We start from the raw sequence: 5,483 nt of genomic DNA, 5'->3' as shown, positions 1-5,483 counted from the left end.
GTCTCAAATCCATTTTGAGTTTATTTTTGTGTATGGTGTTAGGGAGTGTTCTAATTTTATTCTTTTACATGTAGCTATCCAGTATTCCCAGCACCACTTATTGAAGAGACTGTCTTTTCTCCATTGTATATCCTTTCCTCCTTTGTCACAGATAAGGTGACCATAGGTGTGTGGGTTTATCTCTGGACTTTCTATCCTGTTCCTTTGATCTATATTTCTGTTTTTGTGCCAGTACCATATTGTCTTGATTACTGTAGCTTTGTAGTACAGTATGAAGTCAGGGAGTCTGATTCCTGCAGCTCCGTTTTTTCCCTCAAGACTGCTTTGGCTATTCGGGGTCTTTTGTGTCGCCATAGAAATTTTAAGATTTTTTGTTCTAGCTCTGTAAAAAAGGCCATTGGTAATTTGATAGGGATTGCATTGAATCTGTAGATTGCTTTGGGTAGTAGAGTCATTTTCACAGTATTGATTTTTCCAATCCAAGAACATGGTATATCTCTCCATCTATTTGTGTCATATTTAATTTCTTTCATCAGTGTCTAGTAGTTTTCTGCATACAGGTCTTTTGTCTCCCTAGGTAGGTTTATTCCTAGGGTGGACATCCTTGTTTTGTTCCTGATGTTAGAGGAAATGCTTTCAGTTTTTCACCATTGAGAATGATGTGTGCTGTGGACTTGTCATATATGGCCTTTATTGTGTTGAAGTAGTTTCCCTCTATGCACACTTTCTGGAGAGTTTTTATCATAAATGGGTGTTGAATTTTGTCAAAAGCTTTTTCTGCATCTATTGAAATGATCATATGGTATTTTTCCTTCAATTTCTTAATATGGTGTATAACATTGATTGTTTTTTGTATATTGAAGGATGCTTGCATCTCTGGGATAAATCCCACTTAATCATGGTGTATGATCCTTTTAATGTGTTGTAGGATTCTGCTTGCTAGTATTTTGTTGAGGATTTTTGCCTCTATATTCATCAGTGATATTGGTCTCTAATTTTCCTTTTTTGTAGTATCTTTGTCTGGTTTTGATATTAGGGTGATGGTGGCCTCATAGAATGAGTTTGGGAGTTTTCCTTCTTCTGAAATTTTTTGGAAGAGTTTGAGAAGGATAGGTGTTAACTCTTTTCTAAATGTTTGATAGAATTCACCTGTGAAGCCATCTGGTCCTGGACTTTTGTCTGTTGGAAAATTTTTAATGACAGTTTCAATTTCAGTGCTTGTGATTGGTCTGTTCATATTTTCTATTTCTTCCTTGTTCAGTCTTGGAAGGTTATACCTTTCTAAGAATTTGTCCACTTCTTCCAGGTTGTCCATTTTATTGGCATAGAGTTGCTTGTAGTAGTCTCTTAGGATGCTTTGTATTCTGTGGTGTCCTTTATAACTTCTCCTTTTTCATTTCTAATTTTATTGCTTTGATTTTTGTTGCCAATTGTCTCTAGGTATTTTTTTATTTCCTCTTTGATTTCTTCAATGATCTCTTGGTTATGTAGTAACGTACTGTTTAGCCTCCATGTGTTTGCGTTTTTTACGTTTTTTCCCCTGTAATTGATTTCTATTCTCATAGCGTTGTGGTCAGAAAAGATGCTTGATATGATTTCAATTTTCTTAAATTTACCAAGGCTTGATTTGTGACCCAAGATGTGATCTGTCCTGGAGAATGTTCCATGCACACTTGAGAAGAAAGTGTAATCTGCTGTTTTTGGATTGAATGGCCTATAAATATCAATTAAGTCTATCTGGTCTATTGTGTTATTTAAAGCTTGTGTTTCCTTATTAATTTTCTGTTTGGATGATCTGTCCATTGGTGTAATTGAGGTGTTAAAGTCCCCCACTATTATTGTGTTACTGTCGATTTCCTCTTTTATAGCTCTTAGCAGTTGCCTTATGTATTGAGGTGCTCCTATGTTGGGTGCATATATATTTATAATTGTTATATCTTCTTTTTGGATTGATCCCTTGATCATTATGTAGTGTCCTTCCTTGTCTCTGGTAACATTCTTTATTTTAAAATCTATTTTATCTGGTATGAGTATTGCTACTCCAGCTTTTTTTGATTTCCATTTGCATGGAACATCATTTTCCATCCCCTCACTTTCAGTCTGTATGTGTCCCTAGTTCTGAAGTGGGTCTCTTGTAGACAGCATATATACGGGTCTTGTTTTTGTATCCATTCAGCCAGTCTATGTCTTTTGTTTGGAGCATTTAATCCAGGCTATTTCCTTTCCCATGTTAGGGATGTTTTCAACTATAATCTCTTCAAATATTTTCTCAGATCCTTTATCTCTCTCTTCTCTTTCTGGGACCCCTGTAATGTGAATGTTGTCCCAGAGGTCTCTTAGGCTGTTTTCGTTTTCATTCTTTTTTCTTTATTCTGTTCTGCAGCAGCGAATTCCACCATTCTTTCTTCCAGGTCACTTATCCGTTCTTCTGCCTCAGTTATTCTGGTATTGATTCCTTGTAGTGTATTTTTCATTTCAGTTATTGTATTGTTCATCTCTGTTTGTTTGTTCTTTAGTTCTTCTAGATGTTTGTTAAACATTTCTTTCATCTTCTCGATCTTTGACTCCATTCTTTTTCCGAGGTCCTGGATCATCTTCACTATCATTATTCTGAATTCTTTTTCTGGAAGATTGCCTATCTCCACTTCATTTAGTTGTTTTTCTGGTGTTTTATCTTCTTCCTTCATCTGGTTCATAGTCCTCTGCCTTTTCATTTTATCTTTCTGTGAATGTGGTTTTTGTTCCACGGGCTGCAGGATTGTAGTTCTTCTTGCTTCTGCTGTCTGCCCTCTGGTGGATGAGGCTATCTAAGAGGCTTGTGGAAGTTTCCTAGTGGGAGGGACTGGTGGTGGGTAGAGCTGGCTATTGCTCTGTTGGGCAGAGCTCAGTAAAACTTTAATCCACTTGTCTGCTGATGGGTGGGGCTGGGTTCCCTCCCTGTTGGTTGTTTGGCTGGAGGTGACCTAACACTTGAGCCTACCCGGGCTCTTTGGTGGGGCTAATGGCAGACTCTGGGAGGGCTCATGCCAAGGAGGACTTCCCAGGGCTTCTGCTGCCAGTGTCCTTGTCCTCACGGTGAGGCACCGCCACCCCCCGCCTCTGCAGGAGACCCTGCAACACTAGCAGGTAGGTCTGGATCAGTCTCCTATTGTGTCACTGCTCCTTCCCCTGGGTCCCAATGTGGACACTACTTTGTGTGTGCCCTCCAAGAGTGGAGTCTCTGTTTCCCCCAGTCATGTTGAAGTCCTGCAATCAAATCCTGCTAGCCTTCAAAGTCTGATTCTCTAGGAATTCCTCCTCCTATTGCCAGACCCCCAGGTTTGGAAGCCTGACAGTAGGGCTCAGAACCTTCGCTCCAGTGGGTGGACTTCTGTGGTATAAGTGTTCTCCAGTTTGTGAGTCACCCACCCAGTGGTTATGGGATTTGATTTTATTGTGATTGAATCCTTCCTACTGTCTCATTGTGGCTTCTCCTTTGTCTTTGGATGTGGGGTACCATTTTTGGTGAGTTTCAGTGTCTTCCTGTCGATGATTGTTCAGCAGTTAGTTGTGATTCTGATGTTCTTGAAAGAGGGAGTGAGAGCACATCCTTCTACTCTGCCATCTTGAACGAATCAGCCTTGGATGATTCTTTTTTTTTTTTTCGGTATGCGGGCCTCTCACTGTTGTGGTCTCTCCCACTGTGGAGCACAGGCTCTGGACGCGCAGGCTCAGCGGCCATGGCTCATGGGCCTAGCTGCTCCGCGGCACGTGGGATCTTCCCGGACCGGGGCACGAACCCGTGTCCCTTGCATCGGCAGGCGGACTCTCACCCACTGCGCCACCAGGGAAGCCCCCTTGGATGATTCTTTACGTCTCTGTTCCCTCTCTCTAAAATGAGGATTATATGAGCATTGGCCTCATGGGATTGTAGTGAGGGATTAAATGAAAATTTTACATATATATATATATATATATATATATATATATATATATATAAAACATCAGCCCAGCACCAATGGCTGGCACATAGCAAGTGCTCAATAAAGCACTATGCTTTCATTACTTACAATGGCATAAAATAAATAATTGCTGGATAGATTGCCACAACCCATGGGTTAGGTGGCTGTAGCTTTTTCTTTTCAATGTTTTGTGTTATCTGATATATTCCAGGAGAATGTATGTCAAATCTACTCCTGAATTAACCTACACTTGAACCCAATTTCTCTATTGCATTGCACCTTAAGGTCTCAATCCTCAGTACCAAGGTCAGGCCTTTTTCTGCTGGTCACTATTGCCCATATTGTAACTGCTCCAGGTCGTTGCAGCTCTCCACTGCCTCAAGTGTTCACAGAGGAGGTCTCTCCTTAGTTTACCCCCAAACACCTCATATATAAGGCTTACCAAAAGTTTTAACATAAATGACTATTTGTGCAGAGAAAATGGAATTTTAAAACTGTATATCAATCATTACTACTCTTAAATCAGCCATGCTACAAAATCTTGGGAATTTTGTATCAACTAAAGGCTCTTGAAAGGCTCTTTACAGCTCTTACAACCTATAAAGCAAAAGGCAAAAATTACAGCTGTAATTTTTAAAACAATATTTTCTCTTATCCCTAAAACACTAGGAACAGTGTTCCTACAATTCTCTTTACAATAAAGGAGTATTAAAACCATCTTTAAAAAAATTTTTTTCCTGTGTCTTTCCACAAGGGATTCAAACATCTTAAGGCATAATTAGGTAGCTCTAATTTATATAACTCTATACTCTCCAAAGATACATCTTCTTTTTATGTGTTCAGGAAATATTAACAAAATGCAATTTAAAAATGCTAATAAATTTCAAAAAATAGGAATGATATAGGCAACATTAGTTTTTGACCATATTATTTTGTGCCTAATGCAATTAAATTAGAAATTAATAACAAGACTATACCAGTAAATCATAAACATTTATTGGATCAAAGAGGAAATTGAATCTGAATTTCACATAGGAAAACAGCTGAGATACATACAAAATGCAAAGTCCTAAAACTTACATTAATTTTTTAAAAAAGCAAAACTGACAATAAAAGAATTAATTGTTCAAATCAAGAAATTAGATGCAAATCAATCAATGTGATACACCATATTAACAAATTGAAGTAAAAAACCATATGATCATCTCAACAGATGCAGAAAAAGCTTTTGACAAAATTCAACACCCAATTATGATAAAAACTCTCCAGAAAGTGGGCATAGAGGGAATCTACTTCAACATAGTAAAGGCCATATACGACAAGCCCACAGCACACATCATTCTCAATGGTGAAGAACTGAAAGCATTTCCTCTAACATCAGGAAAAAGACAAGGATGTCCACTCTCACCACTATTATTCAACATAGTTTTGGAAGTCCTAGCCATGGCAATAAGAGAAGAAAAAGAAATAAAAGGAATACAAATTGGAAAAGAAGAAGTAAAACTGTCACTGTTTGCAGATGACATGATACTATACATAGAG

This window comes from Physeter macrocephalus, chromosome 18 (assembly GCF_002837175.3).
Source record: "Physeter macrocephalus isolate SW-GA chromosome 18, ASM283717v5, whole genome shotgun sequence".
Classification (NCBI taxonomy): domain Eukaryota; kingdom Metazoa; phylum Chordata; class Mammalia; order Artiodactyla; family Physeteridae; genus Physeter; species Physeter macrocephalus.
Note: the sequence above shows the minus strand (reverse complement) of the source record.